This window comes from Phyllobates terribilis, unplaced genomic scaffold (genome assembly GCF_046119375.1).
Source record: "Phyllobates terribilis strain yellow unplaced genomic scaffold, ASM4611937v1 Scaffold_5__5_contigs__length_657084704, whole genome shotgun sequence".
NCBI lineage: Eukaryota > Metazoa > Chordata > Amphibia > Anura > Dendrobatidae > Phyllobates > Phyllobates terribilis.
The window spans coordinates 285,003,367-285,027,716 of record NW_027362765.1 but is presented as its reverse complement, the minus strand read 5'-3'; the positions used below and the strand labels follow the sequence as shown (position 1 = coordinate 285,027,716).

At 50.0% G+C, this 24,350-nt stretch overlaps 1 long non-coding RNA gene across 1 annotated transcript in view; it reads left to right on the top strand.

Moving 5' to 3' along the window:
* LOC141272954 (uncharacterized) overlaps positions 1-16,159 on the top strand; it is a 352,572-nt gene extending 336,413 nt beyond the window's left edge. The window contains exon 3 of the long non-coding RNA XR_012322044.1: positions 16,070-16,159. This is a non-coding gene — a long non-coding RNA (uncharacterized lncRNA). The remainder of the gene's footprint in view (positions 1-16,069) is intronic.
* Positions 16,160-24,350: the final 8,191 nt, after the last annotated feature.

Below are 24,350 nucleotides of genomic sequence, written 5' to 3'. Positions count from 1 at the left end.
TGTGGCCCACCTCTATGTGTCTTTTAATTGTTATTGTTTTTTTTTTCTAAATTTAGGCAGCCATTGTACTCACTGCTTACCTTACAGCTATATAGCAGACTTGCTTCTTTATAATGGGAACATATCCTACTTGTTACTGTGGCCCACCTCTATGTGTCTTAAAATTGTTATTGAGGTTTTTCCCAAATTTTGGCAGCCGTTGTACTCACGGTATACCCTATAACTGTATAGCAGACCCACTCCTTTCTAATGGGAACGTGTCATTACTGTGTCCCACCTCTGTGTCTTTAAATTGTTATTGGGGTTTTTTCCCAAATTTTGGCAGCCGTTGTACTCACTGCATATCCTATAGCTGTATAGCAGACCCACTCCTTTCTAATGGGAACATGCTGTACTCGTTACTGAGGCCCACCTCTATGTGTCTTTAAATTGTTATTGGGGTTTTTCCTAAATTTTGGCATAACTTGCAGTCACAGCATGGGCATTACCACTATAGGAGACCCACTCCTTTATAATGGGAACATTTTTTTTACTGAGGCCCTCCTCTATGTCTCTTCACAGGGGTATTGTGGTGCATCCAAATTTTTGATAGCCCTTGCAGTCACTGCATACGCAATAACAGTATAGGAGACCCACTCTTTAATAATGGGAACAACAAAGCATAGCTCTAACAATAGTGAGGGCCGACTGCTGGCCCTTTAAGAATAATAAGGCCCTATAAAAATAGTCTTTGTGACTTTTAGAGTCCCTCCTTCATAAATGAAACAGGATGTTTCTCATCATGTCTCACACACCACATGGCCAGATAAGGTTGTAAAATGTTAAAATGACATTTACCGGTGAATGTATTTTTCACCGTTGAAAGCAATGCAAAAGTGCAAAAACGCATCATAAACGCTACGTGTGAACATAGCCCAAGGTGTGGAAGAGCATTTTTGTTTCTGGTTATTTATTTTGCCTTATATACAAGTCATTACCCTGGAAAGGATGTTCCTTAACATTTTTCGCAGGAAAATCCATGACTTCGGAATGTATGACTATACGGCCTACTATACGCAGCCCACTGAAAACCCCCCCACTTGCTATAAATTAAAACACTACACTGTGACATTGGATATAATGGCCACAGCAGCCTCATTTATTATATAACAGCATGTAAACATAAATAACATTAATTAACATTAAATTAACTCTGAAAAAGGAGGAGGGGAATTGAAGGCTCCACCATTTTGGAGAAAAACTGCAACAAACAGCTCCACCATGCCACCCCCAGCCGCACCACAACCGACCCAGGGGGACCCAGCTGACTGTTGCCCATACATTTTGAAAAACTGCAACAAACAGCTCTACCATGCCACCCCTAGCCGCACCGCTACCGGCCCAGGGGGACCCAGCTGACTGTTGCCCATCCAGAAATGTCCCGCTGAGACCTCGCTCAGTAGGGACCTGTTTTAAATTTTAACACCCGCTTAACACCGATGGGAGTCACCCATCCCTGCAGTGGGCTCCCCCGTCCTCCTTCGTTGTAAGCAACCGCCTTCAAAACCCCCCTCCTTTGCCGCCAACCGCTGTGACAATTTAATAAGGAACAATACCAAAAGTGCCTTTTCAACTCCCTCCGTCAATGCTAATGTCCACATAGCTATGCCAATATCATTCGAATGGACGCCATCAGACCGCAGAAATTCCCTAGATGGAACTTTCAGATCCCGATGACGAACCACAACCCCCCCATGCAGAGCAATGAATCGGGAAACCTCCCTATTCACCTTGCTCCGAGCTTTATTTATCCTTTCGACTGACCTGGCGTGTCGCCATGCCAGGCGTGCGACGATGTCCGACCATACGAGCACTAATCCCGGATAGGTTTCCAAAAGCCTCAGGCAGTCAAACTTGACGTCACGGATCAAGTCTCTAGACGTCCTGGAGCCCAAGTCATTCCCACCCGCATGCAAAACGAGTATATCCAGGGGCCTATCCAAATTAGCATAAAAATTAAATTCGGGCATTACCCGGCTCCACAGCAAACCCCTGATACCGATCCACCGAACCATCGCAACCTCCTTCGTTATGCCCAACTGGCGCCCCGCCGGTCTTGCGTCGGCCCGAATGGAACCCCAATATACATACGAATGACCTAACACCCAGATCAACCGAGGGGGTCCTGAAACATAAAACAAAGGGGGGGATGTAAAAAAGAAAAGAAAATCGTTACCAAATAATAACGCTATAAAAAAAAATTGGGGGAAAATCTTATAACATATGAGGCCGGACATAAGACCGATACCTCGCCGACTCCCAGCGACCAATCTTTTTCACAGCTTTAACCCCCAAACCCCAGCGAGCAGCCTCAGTGGCAGCCCCAATCCGAAACGAATGAGAACCAAACTCCAAACCATTCAGACCACAACTAGCTAAAACCCGCCTGAAGATGGTAATAAACTGATACACCGATAATGCAGATCCATCTTGATGTAACAAAAAGGCACCCGATGATGGACCTCTCACCTCCAGAAATGCAGAAACCCATCTCACCGGGCATTCAAACAAACCGTCCACAGCCCACAATTCCACGAAACAACTCTTACCAGCTGTATCGGTTTTTGACTGCCTCAAATAACACCGTACTGCCTCCTCCGAGCACACTACCTCCTGTGATAACAGCCCGCCATGACACTTAACATTCCTGCTCACCAATTTGCTTATCCTAAATGCCCCAAAAAACGCCAGAACAAAGGCCGCCCCAAATAGCCGACATTCATATTCAGAACTACACACACCGCTAAGGTAACGCAAAAGCTGACCCAGTATTTCAAATGATACCGGGCGCCGCCAATCTCGTACCGGATAGCTCCTCCGAAATGCCTTCATCGCCTGGCAAACCAAGAAATCCTTGGTAAAGTCCCTCCAACCACTTAACTTAAAGAAGAAGGCCAAACCTGCTAACCTACCAGCTACTGCTGAGCCCGATAAACCCTCCTGAAATGCCCTGCCGATCATATGCAACAATAAATAGGGACGGTCCGCTTCCGTCACCTGCTCACCTGCCGACTCCTCTAGCTCCTGCCAAAGACGCCACGCAGAAACATATCGAGACCAAGTACTGGAGTTAACAGAACACCTCACCAAATTCAACGCTGCACGGACACTAGATCCCACAACCACCGGGGCCAATCGGTCTCCAACTGCTCCGCGTCCGGCGCGAGTTCCCGAAAACGATCCCACTGGAAGCGAGACAATGCATCAGCTATTGAATTCTGAACACCCGGTACATGAACAGCACAAAACCAGACATTAAAATCCAAACTGTTAGGAGGGCGGTGGCAGACAACTTTATTAAAATGGAACGCAACCGACCCCGGGGTCCGCGATGCAGCCTGGAGGACTGCTGCCGAACACTTTCCGGGTGGAAAGTAAAGTAACCAACTTAAATATTAAACCCTTCCGTGTTACTGCACACAGGAACGGGTATAGCGGTTCGCTCTATCTCCGTTAACTGCATGGGAGAAGAGTGACCGGGATAGCACCTACTTAACTGAAAAACCACTCCGTGTTAATGCACACGGACCGGGTCTCAGCGGTTCACACAATCTCCAAGAACCGCAGGGAGACGTGCGACCGGGGAAAAAGCAGTAGCACTGTCTTCAATACAGGCGCTACGCTGTAGGAATTGGCGCAAAGATGCGTGTGACTCAGGCCGACGGGTAAGTGCCCTCTGCCGGCATGCTACCGGACAGAGGAGTGTTTCTCCATGTGGTCCTGCAGGCTGCTCGGGGTGTAAGGCGACCCCCACTGACAGAGCCAGTCTGCAAGGCGAAGCTACCTGCCTATTTCCACTAGCCTGCCTCTATGGAGCTAACCTGCCTAGCAGAAACTACACGTGGAGCACAGATGTCCACACACCAGCATCATGCTCTATGATCTGAGCGCGCCGCCATGTTTGTGGGCGGGCCTCTTAAAGACTAAGCCCTGCCCCACTGTCGCACCATTGGTGACGTCACCTGTGACCAATCAGGCGGTGCCAGGTCACCGGATCAGCTGGTTCCCGAACCACCAATCACGGTCCGCCATGTCACGGGCATGCTCAGTGTGATGCATCTTGGACTTAGGCTGCCGGAGCCCTGACTCCCTGACAACCTATACTTCATAGTGCTAGGCACAAACACCCAAGATACAAATTGCACATCTCGTGCATTGGCTAGGCATAGGGACTGATGGTGATGCTGTGCAGCATCAGCCCTGGCTGAACCAGAATGGGAGACCACAGAATCCACTGATGACTCGGAACCCATTTCTGATCCAGCAAGCGCCCGGCACCAAACACCTGAGCAAAAGAGACAGAACTGGCAATGAAACAGCTGACAAGTTGTTAATACAATGCACTATACTCAAGTTGTCACAGAAGAAACGCACTTTCTTGTTCCTCAGCTCAGAGCCCCAAACCTCCAAAGCCACCACAATAGGAAACATTTCCAACAATGCCTTGTTTCTTGTCAAACCTGCATCCTTCCATGATTCTGGCCACTCTCCCACACACCATTTTCCACCGAAATAGGCCGCAAAACCATAAGAACCTGACGCGTCTGTAAACAAAACCAGATCCACATTAGAAACGACTTGATCCATCCAAACCGACCTGCGATTATAAGATTGAAGAAAATCTGCCCAAATGGTCAAATCCGCCTTGTGTTCCATATTCAATCTTAGAAAATGCAACGGATGTTTAATGCCTGCTGTCGCCTGAGCCAACCTACGTGAAAAAACTCGTCCCATAGGTAAAATCCTGCACGCAAAATTTAACTTACCCAAAAGAGATTGCAGTTGGCGCAGGTGCAATTTCTTTGCCCGCAAAGCCTCTTGGACACAAGACTTCAGATCTAACAACTTGTCCCCTGGCAAGCGGCATTCCATCCTGACGGAATCCAATTCAATGTCCAAAATCTTCAAAACCGTGGAGGGGCCCTCCGTTTTCTCCAGGGCCAACGGAATGCCAAAGTGAGATGCTACCTGTTCAACCGTCCTAAGCAGCAAAGAACAAACTGAGGACCCAGCTGGCCCAATACACAAAAAGTCATCTAAATAGTGCAATACGGAGTCCAAGCCGGATTCCTCCCTAACTACCCATTCAATAAAACAACTAAACTTTTCAAAGTAGGAACATGAGATCGAACATCCCATCGGTAATCCACGTAATAATGACCGTCCAAAAAACAACCAAGTAAATAAAAACTGTCTGGGTGCACAGGAAGCAGACGAAAAGCGGACTCAATGTCCGTTTTTGCCCTGAGAGATCCTTTTGCCAGCCTCCGCACCCAGTCCACGGACTTGTCAAAAGAAACATATGATACAGATGCCAAATCTGGATCAATACCATCATTAACTGAACTACCATGAGGATACAACAAGTGATGGATTAACCGAAACTTGTTAGGCTCCTTTTTGGGCACAACGCCCAGAGGAGAAACACATAAACACGGCAACGGAGGCTCCAAAAAAGGACCAGCCATGAGAACTAACTTAATTTCCTTATCCAATTTTTCCTTAACAACTGCCGCATGCATCCGAGCCGAAATCAAATTCTTAGGCCGCACCGTACGTGGCACAACTGCCGACGGAATCCTGAAGCCAAAATTAAAACCATCCCTCAACAACACAGCTGCTTCCAATCTATTCTTTCTTGTGTCCTCCCTTTATGAAAAAGAGTCGCCTGATTTTTTCTTTCCTTTCTTAAAGCACTTGGAATGGCTGTGAGACCCTCCGCTGCCTGAACATTCGTGCTTAAACTCACAGTCTGTGCCAAAACGGCATTCCCGCTCGTTAAACAGCCAGCACAGCCCCTTCCTGGAGCCTGACGAGGATGCCGCCGAATTGGCAGAACCCCCGCTACTCCCAGGAAAGGACTGCGAGGCCGACTTTGGTGCTGCCATCAATCGCAACCACAAACTAATCTCCTTGTGGTCCCACCGTAAACTCGGACGGACCGCCTTTCTTTGCCTAAACTGTTCATCATACCTCAGCCAGGCCGTCCCGCCATAAACACGGTATGCTTCACTAATCGAATCTAAATAATAAAATAATGCAGAACAGTTCTCCGGAGCTTTCTCCCCAATGACACTCGCTAGTGTGGTAAATGCCTGCAGCCAATTTTGAAAAGTGCGAGGAATCATATGATAACGCCTGCGCTCCTCTTCATCCTTCTTACTCTCATCTGGCTTTACCCTGTCCAAATTAAACTTCTCCAACGGTAACAAAGAAAAAATTTCCACGTACTCATCCTTCCATATTTTTTCTCGCACCTCCTGCTTTAAATGAGCTCCCAAGGGGCCATCAAAGCACACATAAACCTCGCCCCTCGCTCTGTCATCCAACCGCACCGTATCCACTGGAGTCGCCGCAGCCGCTGGTGCCACAACCGTCTCATTAGCTGCAACCGGTGCTGGAATCCATCCACTCAAAACTGCTGGGGTCTCCGCAACCGCCCCTGAACATCCAGCACCACCCTGCCAAACTCCGTTAGGACCTGCCGCAGGTGACAAAAAACCCCGCACAATACTAAGAAATTCCGACACAACATCGCTCACCCTTTCACTACCCATCGCCCTGTCAGCCGCCAAGCCCCTCTGAAAATACCGCTCCCTCTGATCTACATCATCCGCATTCCCCCGAGGCGCATTTAAACCATGTGACTTACCAGGCCGACTACGTGGAAGCCTCGGAACAGCCGTTTCGTATCCTCCGCAGCAATCGTCCCCACTCTCTTCACTGCCAGATGAAATCTGGCTCTCTTCTTCAGAGTCAGAGTCAGGCTCAGGGACATCGCCAGGTAAACCCGACGGAGTCAACCCACCACTAGACCTGGACCTCCTATCCACAATAGCGCGCTGTCTGGGAGGAGGAGAGACTTCAGCTGCACTCCTGCAGCCCGCATCCCTAGCAGCAATCTACCCTCTCCCATGGACATCGCACCGGTCCTCGGTGCTACCGACATCCCGGGTGGGTCGTCTTCTGGCCCCCTGCATTGGTCTTCTCGATCTCCGCCGCCGAGGTCCTGCTGATCCTGACGCCTGGGCCCGATGCGGTTGCACCTGCCGTTCTTCTGGGTCAGCTCCAACTGACCAGTACTCCTTTGCTTTCCCCGCTGCATGGGCCTGGCGCGGCTGTGCCTGCCGCTCACCTGAAATAGCTCCGGCTGACCTATTCACCCTCCTGCCTCCTTCTGCTCCCTGGGTCCGGCATCCTTCAGGCTCAGCTCTCCTTCCCCTGGCTGCTCGCTGGGCCCGGAGTGGATGCCCCGGCCGTTCATATAATGTCTCTCTCCCCCCTGCAGCAGCAGAGGCCCTGCTCTCCTGAGCAGCCCGCACTTCCTGGATAGTGGTGCCACATGACCAGGATGATGTCACGGGGGGGGGCGGAGCCAACTTCGTCACTCACCCCGGCCTCTGGAGGATGCTGACGCTGAGAGATTCTTCCAGAGCGGCGTGCGGCAGATGGGGGCTGGGGTTGTGCTTGTGATCCGGACGGGTCCCTGGAGGGGCTTTGCAATCGGCGCCTGGTCTGGGGAGTCCCTTCCGGGCTGAGTTTCTCCGGCGGCCTGGACCTCCTTGCACCTCTCTGAGGTGCTGCGGCTGCAGCCACCTCTCCGGCCGTCCCTTCAGTGTTCCATCGCTGCAGCTGATCCTGGAGCCACAGCTGTCCCCTGCTCTCAGCCAAGGAACGGATCTCCTGGAAAAGAGCCTCCATTCCTCAGGACCTGACGTAGATTCAGGTACGTTAAACTTTCCCGAATGGACTACCCCCACCGCCCCTCATCTTATATACCCCCCACAGAGATACCCCCCTCTAGCCAATCAGATAACCCCGTACTATCCCCCTGCCCCTATCCTCCTCCCCTACAAATTCGCGCCCAAAACTCTATTCCTTACATTAACCCCTTACCACCCCAAATTACGGCCTAGCAGACCTCCTGAGTCATGCGGCCCTCCCCTTAAGCCCCCTATGGGGGGATGCAGTCCGGGCCATACTTTTTGGTTTCATTTTTGTATGTTTTATTGTGAGTCCGCAAAAGTGGCGTAATACTCTTACAACATTGTTGACAGCAGTGACCTGGGAGTCAGAGATGCTTCCAGGGGTCTTCCCCATGCTGTTCACATGTCATTTGAGCATTGTTCCCATCGATTTGGGCAATTTTTAGGCCCTCTGTACACCGCCGGGGGGGGCTGCCGGAAAAATGCTTGAGTTTCCCATAGACTTACATTGGACTCGTTACACGGTCCGAGCACTCGAACATTCTAATTTGCTTGACTTGAGCAACGAGTACCCAAACATTTTAGTGCTCGCTCATCACTAGTTGGCATCCTTGAAATTGTTCCAGAAAATGAAGTATTTCTCCCAGAAAATTAGTGCAATTACACTTTTTTTATACACATGTTTATTTCCTCACCCCCTTTCACAATATCCCCCACAGATTTAGCTTTCCCTTTTTTAAAACAATATACCGCTCTGTGTGATGACCCACCACATTCTGAACACTGGTATTTAAATTTAAAATTCCTCCCTAACTTTCACTGGCCATCGGTAAACTTCCTACATACTCCTGGCTACATTCCTACAAACCCAGTTTGGGGTGCACCCCCCCTGCAGAATGTTGGCCGGGTACGCCCAGTCCAATCTCTCTAGCAATTCATGAACACCCACTAATAAATTTCCAGTGCTTCCCCTTTCAGACTCCTGATTACCCATACTAGGACCACTAAAAGAAGCACTACGTGCAAAACCCAGGGCCTGGCTAAAACCCACCCACAGGGAAGCTAAACTGGGTGAGGACGCACACAACATAGAATCATACTCACCAGGCTGCGCTGGTGCACGAAACCCACCAGCCGACAACTCAGGATCCAGACGATCTACCGCTGGCTGGTCAGGAACCAAAACTTTGGCAACTCGAACAGGGAGCGAATTGCAGGCTGGGCGACCTCCTAGGATCCAGGTCTTTGAGGCGTACATTCTGCTCCTGGAGACCCCTTTGCCCTAGTACCAGGTGGCACACCAATAAATTTTCTCCTGAAGAACAAGCAGTGTCACCGACAGGAGAAATACTTTTAAAATTGATAAAAATAAATAAATAATATTTATTATTAATATTATTTATTTGTATCAATTTTAAAGGTATTTTTGTATTCAATACCATACAAAAGAAACTTATTTTATTTAATAAAATTTTATATATATCTTAAATGAATTATTACTGTAAACATACACATATTTTTACTATTCTTTGCATCTTTTTTCACATTCCTGGTTTTAGTAGTTAACCCCTTTTTGCTGGATCAGAGCCTCATTAAGCTACATGTTTTCCTATAGGATGTACCACCTGACCCTGTTGCCGGTCCAATTAGTAGGGCTATAAAAACCTTGGTCTATGTTAAGTGGCCACACCCTGAAGGAGAAGGCCAGCACTTCCTTCGAAACGCGTCGATCTGTGTGGCCTTCTCGAGGTTCCGTAGCCCTTTTTCTGTGACGTCACATCCTTTATGCTCCCTGCACGAGGTGCCGGCTAGCAGCGCAGCTTCCGGCTGGAGCACGATGTGAGTAGCACGCCGTCTGCCAGGCGTGGTGAGGAGTATCATCAGAAGGACGCTCCCGCAACTGACCTCTGTGGCAGGATCATCGTTTGGACCTGTTTGCCAAGCAGAAGGAAGAAACAAACCACAAAAGGTACTCCAGAGCGTCACACTTGTCCCATTCCCAGTGCAGGTTACATTTGGACTATTAACTTGTGGCTCACCATTGACGCTTTAGCCACCACTAAGAGATTTATCCATACATGTGTACAATCTGCACCTCTACAGGCAGGATCCACTGGTGGGAGGCACTATAGTTGCCACAAAGGTCCAAGGTCCAGTAAATCTGGCATTCAAGTAATCCATGTTAGTTTATTTGCATACATAGATCCATGTGTACAAGTGGTTAACTTTAGGATATAGCCCGTTACATCTAATTAGTGCAAGCGCTGCAGTACATTCTCAGTTTTCTTATCATCTATAGATTGATATGTGATTAGCAGAATGGGATGGGTCCAGAGATGTATACTTTAGTAATGGGATTATGATGGTGTGTTTGAAAGAAGAAGGAAGGACACCTGAAGAAAGGGAGAGGTAACATTTTTTAGTTAGGCAAGTAGTGACATCTGGGAAGAGATACTAGATATGGTGCGAAAGAATCAGATCTCCAGAGCATGTACCTGTAGTGGAGAATGGAGACTTCTGTGATGAGGATTTGGAAATAATTTCCCATTGGATGTTAATATTTCTTTACTTCGAAGTAAGAGGCCATCTCTTCAGCGCCGAGATCGCGGCTTGCACTTTAGGGCTAAGGAAAAAGTGAAAAATGTCAAACAGTTATTTTAGATTGTTGGATAGAAAGATGATAGATTGTGAGATACATAGGCAGATAGATTAGTAAAAATCTATAGACAGACAATAAAGAAAAGCTACCGATACATAGCAGATAAATAGTCCTAAAATGATAAAGCTTGTTATGTTTAGCTCAACAGATATTTAAATTCAAATCACCGTCTTTATTTCCACAAGGCATTAAACAGCAGAAACCCCATCACATTTAGACTCTGTCACTTGTTTTCATAGGAGGCCTGATAAACATTTCACAAAATCCTATTACATCCATGAATAAGAATTTCCACAGCATGTTCCACTAATAGGAATTGTGAATGCAAGCGTTCCAGTTCTATCCCTTCAGTTTAATACTGGCAATTAACTAGGTGGCTTAATTCAACACATGCATCCCCTGTGGCTTTATGCACAATACGATCTATTAGTGGTTTTTATGCCTGTCCCATCTTAATGTATCAAATCTTTCACGAAAATTAAAATAAAATTTTGCTTGCCAAGCTGTAGTAGAATTAATGCGACCATAATACCTAGGTAAGACTGCACAAGGCCAAGTATGGTAGTGATTACAGCGCTAATTAAAGGAGTTACTCAGCCAGGAAAAACATATTTGGAATTAACTTAGAGCACTTAAAAATAACAAAAGAAACCATACTCACCTTATAGATCCTTGTCGCTTGCACATTTCATTCAACAGCAAAAATCACACCAGGAGCGGATACTGACAGCTTGGGGCCCCTGTGCAAGAAATGTGTCTGGGCCCCCCTCCTTTCGTGGCGTCAAAGCTATATACAGTATATGTAATATAATTTTACAAAGGGCCCTCTTTTGTCGTTTACATATCGGATTCTTGTTATTTTTTGTTATCTATAGAACCCTGTTCTTTATTTCATTGTGTCCGCTCTTGTTAGACATATAATGCAATGACTGCTGATGGAGCATGGGAAAGCTTCTTTTCTGATGGAGCAGCTGATGGACTGGTCTTCTGGTCGGATGCTGCCCCATCAGCAGTCATTTTATATCTAACAAGAGAGGACTATATGGTGCTATATACACTGCTCAAAAAAATAAAGGGAACACTTAAATAACACATCCTGGATCTGAATGAATGAAATATTCTCATTGAATACTTTGTTCTGTACAAAGTTGAATGTGCTGACAACAAAATCACACAAAAATCATCAATGGAAATCAAATTTATTAACCAATGGAGGCCTGGATTTGGAGCCACCCCCAAAATTAAAGTGGAAAAACACGCTACAGGCTAATCCAACTTTGATGTAATGTCCTTAAAACAAGTCAAAATGAGGCTCAGTATTGTGTGTGGCCTCCATGTGCCTGTATGACCTCCCTACAACGCCTGGGCATGCTCCTGATGAGGTTGCGGATGGTCTCCTGTGGGATCTCCTCCCAGACCTGGACTAAAGCATCCGCCAACTCCTGGACAGTCTGTGGTGCAACGTGACGTTGGTGGATGGAGCGAGACATGATGTCCCAGATGTGCTCAATCGGATTCAGGCCTGGGGAATGGGCGGGCCAGTCCATAGCTTCAATGCCTTCATCTTGCAGGAACTGATGACTCACTCCAGCCACATGAAGTCTGGCATTGTCCTGCATTAGGAGGAACCCAGGGCCAACCGCACCAGCATATGGTCTCACAAGGGATCTGAGGATCTCTTCTCGGTACCTAATGGCAGTCAGGCTATCTCTGGCGAGCACATGGAGGGCTGTGCGGCCCTCCAAAGAAATGCCACTCCACACCACTACTGACCCACTGCCAAACCGGTCATGCTGAAGGATGTTGCAGGCAGCAGATCGCTCTCCACGGCGTCTCCAGACTGTCATGTCTGTCCCATGTGCTCAGTGTGAACCTGCTTTCATCTGTGAAGAGCACAGGGCCCCAGTGGCAACTTTGCCAATCCTTGTGTTCTGTGGCAAATGCCAAGTGTCCTGCACGGTGTTTGGCTGTGAGCACAAACCCCATCTGTGGACGTCGGGCCCTCATACCACCCTCATGGAGTTGGTTTCTAACTGTTTGTGCAGACACACGCACATTTGTGGCCTGCTGGAGGTCATTTTGCAGGGCTCCGGCAGTGCTCCTCCTGTTCCTCCTTGCACAAAGGCGAAGGTAGCGATCTTGCTGCTTGGTTGTTGCCCTCCTACGTCCCCCTCCACGTCTCCTAGTGTACTGGCCTGTCTCCTGGTAGCGCCTCCAGCCTCTGGACACTACGCTGACAGACACAGCAAACCTTCTTGCCGCAGCTTGCATTGATGTGTCATCCTGCATGAGCTGCACTACCTGAGCAACTTCGGTGGGTTGTAGAGTCCGTCTCATGCTACCACAAGTGTGAAAGCACAACCAACATTCAAAAGTGACCAAAACATCAGCCAGAAAACATTGGTACTGAGATATGGTCTGTGGTCCCCACCTGCAGAACCACTCCTTTATTGAAAAAACAAGGGGAAAGGGAAAGGGAAAACGTATGTCAGCTCACCATGTAATAGCCAGACTCATCCAGTCCCAACGAAGTCTTGCAGCGGAGACGCCCAGGTCATGGGCTACCAAGGTTCAAGTAATGAGAAAGCAAGCAAAGATGTCTCCAGCAGGACCAGGGTTGTATATATCTTGTTAAAACTTCACTTTTAATTTCAAATTGTAAAAGCCAAGAATGAGTTACAAAATGAGCAATATAGCGGCTCTTAGGTACAAATACTCCTTTATTGAGGGTGTCTTGATAATTGCCAATAATTTCCATCTATTGTCTATTCCATTTGCACAACAGCATGTGAAATTGATTGTCAATCAGTGCTGCTTCCTAAGTGGACAGTTTGATTTCACAGAAGTTTGATTTACTTGGAGTTATATTCTGTTGTTTAAGTGCTCCCTTTATTTTTTTGAGCAGTGTATAACAAGAGATGATACTACGTAATAATGGGACAACACTGAACATTACAGAGGACGCAATATAATAAGGGATGGCGCCATACATAGCTAGAGAGGATGCTATATAATAAGGGATGGCGCCATGGATAGCTAGAGAGGATGCTATATAATAAGGGATGGCGCCATAGATAGCTAGAGAGGATGCTATATAATAAGGGATGGCGCCATAGATAGCTAGAGAGGATGCTATATAATAAGGGATGGCGCCATAGATAGCTAGAGAGGATGCTATATAATAAGGGATGGCGCCATACATAGGTAGAGAGGATGCTATATTAAGGGAAAGCGCCATACATACCTAGAAAGGATGTCACATAATAAGGGAAAGTGCCATGCATACATAGAGAGGATGTTACGTAATAAGGGACGGTGTCATACATAGAGAGGATGCTGTGTAATAAGGGACGGTGCCATACATAGATATACAGGATGCTGCATAACAAGAGATGATGTTATATATAATGAAGGAGGAAACTATGTCATTAAAGGGGTATTCCCATCTCCAAGATCCTATCCCAATATGTAGTAGGTGTAGTAATATTGGCAAATACCTCAAATTAAAAATGTAGTATGGTTCTACTAATCAGCTATATTACTTACCCCATGTGCAGGCATTGCAGTAGCTTAGGTATCCATGGTTACGACCACTAACAGCTGACTAATTAACTGTCACTAGGTGTATGGCCGTAACTATGGATACCTAGGCTACTGAAATGCCTGCTCTCCAGGGGCGGAACTACCGCCCGTGCAGCCGGTTCATTGAACGGGGGCCCCGAGGGAGAGGGGGCCCCTCCAGCCTCCAGCAGGGCCGCCATCAGGGCATGACTGCCCTGACTCCAGTATGGGGCCCGGCCGGTAGGGGCCCCCTCGGGGGCCCCCCTCTTGTGCGTCTCTCTCCTCATGGGGCCCCCGGCCCCATGCTATGCGCCGGGTCCGGGACATTTCAGCGCTGAGCTGCGCTGTTGCAGCAGAGCCTTCATGATTCCCCTGACTTCCGGTCATGTGACGGTGCCGTCACATGGCCGGAAGTCAGGAGAACCTGCTGTCAGCGATTTGGACGAGCGCCAGGATTCTGCAGGGATCGCATGGGGGTAAGTATAACAAGTTTTATTTTTTTTAAAATACAATTAACTAGGAGTGGAGAGATGGGAGAAGCACATGTGTGTGTGTGTGTGTATGTGTGTGTGTGTGGGGGGGGAGATGGGAGATGGGAGATGCACATGTGTGTGTGTGGGGGGGGGAGATGGGAGATGCACATGTGTGTGTGTGGGGGGGGAGACGGGAGATGCACATGTGTGTGGGGGGGGGGGATGGGAGATGCACATGTGTGTGTGTGGGGGGGGGAGATGGGAGATGCACATGTGTGTGTGTGTGTATGTGTGTGTGTGTGGGGGGGGAGATGGGAGATGGGAGATGCACATGTGTGTGTGTGGGGGGGGGAGATGGGAGATGCACATGTGTGTGTGTGGGGGGGGGGAGACGGGAGATGCACATGTGTGTGGGGGGGGAGATGGGAGATGCACATGTGTGTGTGTGGGGGGGGGAGATGGGAGATGCACATGTGTGTGTGTGGGGGGGGGGGAGATGGGAGATGCACATGTGTGTGTGTGGGGGGGGAGACGGGAGATGCACATGTGTGTGGGGGGGGGAGATGGGAGATGCACATGTGTGTGTGTGTGGGGGGGAGATGGGAGATGCACATGTGTGTGTGTGGGGGGGGAGATGGGAGATGCACATGTGTGTGTGGGGGGGGAGATGGGAGATGCACGTGTGTGGGGGGGGGGAGATGGGAGATGCACGTGTGTGGGGGGAGATGGGAGATGCACATGTATGTGGGGGGGGGAGATGGGAGATGCACATGTGTGTAGGGGGGGGAGATGGGAGATGCACATGTGTGTAGGGGGGGGAGATGGGAGATGCACATGTGTGTAGGGGGGGAGATGGGAGATGCACATGTGTGTGTGGGGGGGATGGGAGATGCACATGTGGGGGGGAGGATGGGAGATGCACATGTGTGTGGGGGGGGGGGAGATGGGAGATGCACATGTGTGTGGGGGGGGAGATGGGAGATGCACATGTGTGGGGGGGAAATGCACATGTGTGGGGGGGGAGATGGGAGATGCACATGTGGGGGGAGATGAGAGAGGTGCACATGTGGTGGAGGGGGATGAGAGAGGGGCACATGTGGGGGAGGGGGATGAGAGAGGGGCACATGTGGGGGAGGGGGATGAGAGAGGGGCACATGTGGGGGGGAGGGGGTGAGAGAGGGGCACATGGAGGGGGATGAGAGCTGCACATGGGGGGGTTTGAGAGCTGCACATGGGGGAATTGGGAGTAGGGGGATAATGAGCTGCACATAACGAATGTGGGGTGGGGGAGAGTAAATGATAAATGATGATGGGGTGGTGAGAGCACGGACATGATATAATGAATATGTAAATATTGAATGCGGGGAGCAGGAAGTATAGAGTAGGGGGCGTTGCGGATGCAGGAGTGTGACTGGTAACAAATTGGCGGAAAGAGTAGAGGTTCTAATTAAATTATATATTAAGTGCCTATTTACAGTTAATGGGGGCACAGTGGTGGATTACAATTTATATTTGGAATGGTAGGTTGCCTAATAACTAACCATATATTGATGGTGGATGCACGTCTGTATTCAGCTGCGTAATGTAGAAGTTGGGGAATGTGCTCTAGATAACTGTGTTATTTTATGCAGAGACGAGTCCTGGCTGGAAGACGTGATGGCGGTCTGTGCTGGATGAAGGAGAAAAGCGAAGATGAAGGACTTCACCTAGAGACGTCACCGGTGAGTTAGTCTATTACATGTACACTGTGTATAATGTCACTGGTGATCACTGTATTACCTGTACACTGACACTATATACAGAGCTCCTGTGTATAATGTCACTGGTGATCACTGTATTACCTGTACACTGACACTATATACAGAGCTCCTGTGTATAATTTCACTGGTGATCACTGTATTACCTGTACACTGACACTATATACAGAGCTCCTGTGTATAATGTCACTGGTGATCCCTGTATTACCTGTACACTGACACTATATACAGAGCTCCTGTGTATAATGTCACTGATGATCACTGTATTACCTGTACACTATATACAGAGCTCCTGTGTATAATGTCACTGTATTACCTGTACATTGACACTATATACAGAGCTCCTGTGTATAATTTCACTGGTGATCACTAGATTACCTGGACACTTACGTTATACATACCATGTATAGAGCTCCCGTGTATAATGACACTTATGGTAATATTAGTAATGTGGTGGTAATATTAGTAATGTAGTGGTAATATGTGGTCTGGTCATGGTGTGGCAGTTTTTCTCCCTTCTGTGTGGTATTATTCGGTCACTATGTTGTGGTAATATGTGGTCTGGTCATGGTGTGGCGGTATTCCCTGTATGTGGTATTATTGGTCATTTAAAAAAAAAATGTATATGACACATTCCCTTAAAGAAAACTAAATAAAAATATATCTAAAAAGAGTATTGGATATTTTAAGAAAATTTTAATAGGTTAGAGTAGGGCCCGCCCAGAAGAGTCTACCTTATCGTGGTGGCGGCTTTAAAAATCTTTTGGCCAAAACAAAAGCTGATGGCTATGTATGTGGCGCCGTCACATGGCCGAACGTCAGGAGAACCTGGTGGCAGCGACGTGGACGAGCGCCAGGATTCTGCAGGGATTGCATGGGGGTAAGTATAACAAGTTTTATTTTTTTTAAATACAATTAATTAACTAGGAGTGGGGGGAATCAGAGATGCACATGGGGGGGGATGAGAGATGCACATGGGGGGGGATGAGAGATGCACATGGGGGGGATGAGAGATGCACATGGGGGGGATGAGAGATGCACATGGGGGGGATGAGAGATGCACATGGGGGGGTGAGAGATGCACATGGGGGGGTGAGAGATGCACATGGGGGGGATGAGAGATGCACATGGGGGGGATGAGAGATGCACATGGGGGGGATGAGAGATGCACATGGGGGGGATGAGAGATGCACATGGGGGGGATGAGAGATGCACATGGGGGGGATGAGAGCTGCACATGGGGGGGATGAGAGCTGCACATGGGGGGGTGAGAGATGCACATGGGGGGTTATGTTTACATAACTTTGTTGCCTTATGAAGGGCAGGGGGGGCCCCCCAAAATTTCTTGCACAGGGGCCCACTACAGTCTGTGTCCGCCCCTGCTGCTCTCTATGAGAAATCCGCTGCCAGACACCTCTGGTGATGACTTATCTCTTAGAGAATAAAAGCATCTGCAGTCCGAAATCAGACATGGTGGGTCCTAACCCAACGATCATCTGTGAGGTGCCCCCATACACATTATATTGTGGTCTGTACCTATTGATAGTAAGGTGTACTTTTAGCCTAACTTATGGGCACTTTTAGTCTGACTTACCAGTAGAGTGTGTGACCACTTAAAATACCTAGGGGAGCATGTATACCAAATATGGCCTTATTGACATGCCAGTATTTGACCACCAGCTTGTGTTCTGTGAGTACCAGAAGTTCTCCCTGTAAACTACAGAACTGTGTTAACATTTATCAAATCTGGCCAGAAAGCTTCTGCCTAGCTCTACCCTTCTTATTCCTCTGTAATTGAAGAGTTATTGAAGAGATCATTTCTGTAAATGCTGTTTGGAGTATCTCCAGTGTGATGTTTGTGAGAGGAATCCTAAAGTGATCTCCCGTTCCTCTAGTTTGAAAGATCTGATCAGCAGGAGGCATGGAAGATAGGCTGAAGCTGCGTCTCATAGGATACACTGAGACTTTCCAGTGTAAAGCTACATCACAGGAATATACTGAGATTCTCTAGTGTGAAACTGCATCACATAGAATACACTGAGACTAAAGAGTGAAGCTGAATCACATAGAATACACTGAGACTGCAGAGTGGACTTCGCTCAGAAAAAGGGTACGGGTGGCAGCTCCGCTCCTTCCGTTACCCGGTGGGATCCTCTGGGCCTTCCGGGCTTCCCTGACCAGGACGTAGAGTAGCAAAGACAGGTGTCGGGGGCCGGTACCCTTCTTGCAGCCGGAATCCCGCTGACTAGGCCAGAATAGCGAAGACAGGTGGTGTATACCGCTCCGTCTGCATCCCCCTTTGCGGTGGAGCTACACTCCTAAGCTCCGGGCCTTCTTGGTCATGGTCCTTGACCGGGTTGAGACATACGTTAACTCCAACCTGCCCCTCGACCCAAGGCCAGGGTACGAGGGCCGTGTCTCCATCCGCTGCAGGTTCACCCAGAAGCCACGTTCAGGGAGGGAGATCACAATCAAAGAACCATGAGCCAAGATGGCTGTTTATTAAATATGAAATATTAAGTGTAACTAGATGTGCGTCCTCCACCCTCACCCACTACATGGTTTCCCCCTATTTTGTGGTTCCCCAGTCTCCCAGTTTCCAGTAGGGGTGTGACACCCCAGGGGTCTGGTTGCCACAGTAATAGAGATATTATGTCTGAGAGCAAGTGGAAGGTTTCTCTGGTCAGGAGCCCTAAGCATGCAACACTGCCCGCGCAGACCTGGGAGGGGAGGAGTCTGCCCTTATAAACTGGGTCTGGGACGGGATTAAGTCAGTCAGAGCCAGGAGTAAAGTTCCAGACACAGGAAAAGATACATCAGGAGCTCTGTAGGAGCAGAGGCAGAAGGCCAGGGGCTGTGAGCAGAGATATAGCTCGCCCTGGCTGAAGTTACTAAAACCGGACACAGGAGTCCGAGGCTGTGGGGACTGGGTATATACCCAGCAGCAGAAACCAGCCGGCAGGGGATTCCAGGTCCTCTGGCCATAGAAGCCCGGAGGCTCAGTCACAAAGAAGGGACCAGCGCCGCGATCCAGGAGCGGAGGCTAACAGAAGGCCTAAAGTCACCAGCCATACGGGTGAGCACGACACGGTATACTCAGGGACGTGGGCTACTTGTAACCGCTGACAGCAAGGTAGCCAGGAAGAGTGCAGATAAACGGGGAGGCCTACAACTCCACCTGGCCAGGGGAACTCCTGCCTGCTCGCAGACTGACCAGGCCCCTTATACTAGCCAGTACTCCCGGGAGGGTCTGCCTTGTACCATCAGTAAAGACCCTGAACTGCACCTCACGTCTCTGTGATTCCTTGCCGCACCAGCACCATTAGCACTGGGACCCTCACACCATCACTCCCATCATCTCTCACATTAGCTGCCCTGAGGCAATACTTCTCCCGTGGGGAGTTATCCCATACTCGGCTGCGCAAACAACATCAGCCTCAGCGGTCGGCAGCGCAGCGGCGGTCCCCACTGACCGCAATCCACGGGTGGCGTAGTCGGACATTTGCTATACATTAAGACTGCTACTGGTTTGACCACCCTGGGCACGGACCGGGTCACCGCCACACGGAGACTACAACCCCCAGCATTCTACAACAGGCCCGGTTCCGGGTTCCCCTGCACAACGCAGGCCCAGGGGGCGCGTTTACTTTGGCGTAGTCGGCAGGATTTCGTGCCCGCAACCACCGGGTACTGCGTGCCTGAAAAAGAGACTTTTATACTTACCTGTGGTGAAGTTTCCCACCATCCGGAGCCGATTCTCGCCATCAGACGCCATCTTGGACCGTTTCCCGCCGCCTTCTGCCTTCTTCCCGCCATCCGCAGCTGCTTCCCGCCTTCGGACGCCATCTTTGTGACGCCGCACGGGAAGAAGAGGGGCGTGGACGCCGAAAGCGCGCGAGATCCGAAGCTCCGCCCCACGCTCCGCCCCACGCTCTGACGCTGCGCAAGGTCCTGGAAGGGAGGAAGAGCGACGCTGACGTCATCGGAGCGCGACGCCAGGTCCTCAACCCCGACGATCGACTGCGGAGCCGCGGCCTACGGAAGAAGAGCATCGCAAGGTAGGCCACGGTCCACTAGGGGGGAGGAGGATGCCGGATACCGAGGGGAGCTCCACTGCCACAGCCACCGCCAGCGCAACCGCTGCAGCAGTCATGCCATTCACCATGCCCTATATCCCGGGGGCAACCTGGCTACCCCAGTACTCAGGGGAGTCACATACTCTAAATGACTTTAGAGAAAGACTGGATAGCCTCTTCCAGGTGTACCCCCTCACAGAAGAGCAAAAAGTGAGCATCCTGGTGGCCTAATTAATCGGGGCAGCCCAAAGGGAGGTAAAGTCCTGGCCACCTGGGAGGAAGAGGACTGTCAGAGAAATACTAGCCCGGCTGAAAGACACATTTGATACCCGCACCTCAGCCGAAATAAAGCTCAGATTTTACGGGTGTAAACAGCGGGCACATGAGAGTATAAGAGACTATGCTCTAAACCTACAAGAGGCCCTGAGAGCCATTAAGCAGGCAGACCCTGACAGCGTGGGAAATGAAGATAAGCTGTTGACTGAACAATTTATTGAGGGTCTACTGTGCAATGCCCACCGAACCCAGTTGCGGGCAATGGCCTTACAGGACCCTGACCTGGACTTTGCACAGTTCAAGGACAGAGCCATCCGGGTGCTCCGAGAACCGGCACCAGGTGGTGCTGTGACCCACAGGCGCCCTGCTATCACTTACCACCAGGAGACGGCGCCCTTGTCTGCAGGGCCTGTGGGAGCTGATGCGCAGGCTTTAAACAGTGACCCGGCTACAGACCTGCACCATCAGGTCCAAGAGCTGACTAAGAGCGTTGCCGCGCTAACCAGAAATGTGCAGTCTTTACAGGTCTCTTCTCCAGGAAAGATCCAGCTGGCATCCGGACCGGAGGACGTCCCATGGCGCCGACTGAGGAGGACCCCACCGGCCAGAGGAAGACCCAGCGACAGATACAACGAGGACGGACGACCCATCTGCCGCCGCTGCAATCAACCCGGACATGTGGCAAGGTACTGTCATTTAAACGGGCCCAACCTGGGGTAGAGGGCCAACCCCCAGGCATAAGACCATCAGGCCCATCAAACTGGCGTGATAAATACGTAGGGGGACGTCCAATCTTGCCTGTGGTACTGGATGGCATTCCTATGAGTGCCCTACTAGACACTGGGTCACAGGTGACCACCATCCCGTACGTGCTCTTTAAACAGTACGGGAATGACTCGGACATAACCCGCTACCCAGATGACGACCTAAGTATCATTGCCAGCAATGGTCAGCCCGTGCCGCAGGTGGGATTCAAAGAGGTGACCATTAAGATCGGTAAAGTCGAACTGGCGGCACAAGGACTGATTATAGTGGACATAGACCATCATGAGAGTCACCCTAGAATAACCTTGGGAACTAATGTGATTGAAAATTGCCTTGCAGAGGTGATTCTCATTTTACAGCAGGTTGCCAAGAACGCCAGTTCCGGCCAGCAGCGTGTGCTCCAAAAAGAGATCCGGGCACTGATGAAGCGGCAACAGGTGGAACTATCTGGTGGTGAGATAGGTAGCGTGAGACTGTGTGACCCGTTCCCTATTGCCATGCCCCCAAAAAGTGAAATGATGATTTGGTGCCGGCCAGCTATTGGTCTAAGAGGTAGAGACTACCAAGCAATGGTAGAACCCGTCTACTCAGACAGTAGGCCCACCATTTTGACGGCACGGGGGGTGGTCGATGTACGCCATGGGAGGGTGCCCGTTCGCATCATAAATATCGGGGAGAGAGAAGTATACCTGCCCCGGTATGCCACGCTAGCCAAATTGTTCACCATAAACCAGAATTCTGTACAGGCCGTGGAACCCTTGCCTCCATCTCAACCAGAGGAAGGTAACGGCTCTAAGAAACCAATGGAGGACTGGTGTCAGCAACTGCATTTGGGTACTGACTCCACTCCCTCACACCAGAAACAGGGAGTCTACCGGGTGGTTCAAGAGTACGAGAGAGTGTTTAGTAAACACCCGCTAGACTTCGGGCGAGTAAAGGGGGTAGAACACCACATCCCCACGGGAGACCATCCTCCCATAAAGGAGAGATACCGACCCGTACCCCCGGCACACTACCAACATGCCAAGGGGATGCTTAGAGACATGAAGGAGGCTGGGGTAATCAGGGACAGCTGTAGCCCCTGGGCAGCTCCACTAGTCTTAGTGAAAAAGAAAGACAACACCATGAGAATGTGTGTAGACTACAGGAAGGTCAACCGTATCACACACAAAGATGCGTACCCATTACCAAGGATAGAAGAGTCCTTAGCTGCATTAAAATCTGCTAACTTCTTCTCTACCTTGGATCTCACTAGCGGGTACTGGCAGGTTCCTGTAGCAGAGGCGGACCGGGAGAAGACCGCATTCACCACCCCGATGGGTCTCAGCGAATTTAACTGTATGCCGTTCGGGCTCTGCAACGCACCAGGAACCTTCCAACGGTTGATGGAATGCTGTCTCGGACACCGGAACTTCGAGACGGTCCTGTTATACCTGGACGATGTCATCGTCTATTCCAAGACCTACGAGGACCACCTGAAACACCTGGCAGAAGTGTTCGAAGCTCTGGCAAACTGCGGCCTAAAGGTGAAACCCTCCAAGTGTCACCTCCTGAAACCAAAGGTGCAATACCTGGGACACGTGGTGAGTGCTGACGGAGTGGCTCCTGACCCTGAAAAGATCACCGTGATTAAGGACTGGCCAAGACCCTCCAGCATAAAGGAAGTGCGGCAGTTCCTCGGGTTGGTAGGCTACTACCGAAGATTCGTTCCCGGTTTCACCAAAATGGCAGCCCCTATGCAGGACCTCCTGATAGGTCAATCTCGGAAAGCCAAAAACCAGAAGCCGCCCTTTAGGTGGGAAAAGCTGGAAGAGGAGTCCTTCTGCCAGCTGAAGATGGCCCTCACGGGGGATGAAATCCTGGCATATCCAGACTACAGCCAGCCCTTTATCCTCCACACGGACGCAAGCAACATCGGGCTAGGAGCCGTACTGTCCCAGATCCAGCAAGGGAAAGAATGGGTAATCGCTTCCACCAGCCGAAAGCTACGGCCCACGGAGAGGAACCCTGAGAATTATAGCTCATTCAAGCTGGAGTTCCCGGCAGTAGTGTGGGCAGTGACCGAACGTTTCAAGCATTACCTTGCCTCCTCCAAATTCACCGAGTACACGGATAACAATCCGTTGACACACCTGGACACTGCAAGGCTCGGTGCCCTGGAACAGAGATGGATGGCCCGCCTGTCCAACTTAGAATTCACCATCAAATACCGGGCAGGATGCTCAAATGCCAACGCGGATGCCCTGTCTAGAATGCCGAACTTACCGGACGTAGGGGAAGATCCAGAAGATCTGGAAGAAGTTGAGCTCCCTGCGTTCCACCGTCATGGGATTACCCTGTATTCCCACCGTGTGAAGGACAAGCGCTCCGTGACGTTCAATCCTTTGCCCCACTACAACTGGGCGGAGACGCAAGACAGTGACCCCGCAGTCCATTTGGTGAAGGAAATGCTGACCCAGGCCGATGCCCGTCTTGACCCAGATGCTCCGGAGGAGACCAAGCAACTGTGGAAGGAGAAAAGTAAGCTGTTCCTCTACAGGGAGAAGCTGTGCCAGAGAATGGTTAACTCTCGAACACATGAGTTGACGTGGCAGGTAGTGGTCCCAAGACGAGACGCGGCTATGGTTCTGGAGGCATACCAGAACGGAGCAGGGCATTTCGGATGGAAGAAGCTGGAGTTCTTGCTGCGTGAACGGTTCTACTGGGTAGGCATGAGAGGAGCCATCGAGAGGTGGTGCAGAGACTGTGGCCCGTGCCACCTGAAAAGAAAAGACCGAGCCAGCCAGAAGACTCCCCTGCAGCCCATCATCACCAGACAGCCACTGGAACTGGTAGCCCTGGACCATGTGAAACTGGCTCCAAGCAGATCTGGGTATGTCTACGCCCTCACAATCGTAGATCATTACTCCCGGTTCCTGGTGGTGGTCCCGGTTAAGGACTTAATGGCTCAAACAGCAGCTAGAGCCTTCCAGCAGCACTTCTGCCGTCCACACGGGTACCCGGACCAAGTGTTGACAGACCAAGGACCAGCCTTCGAA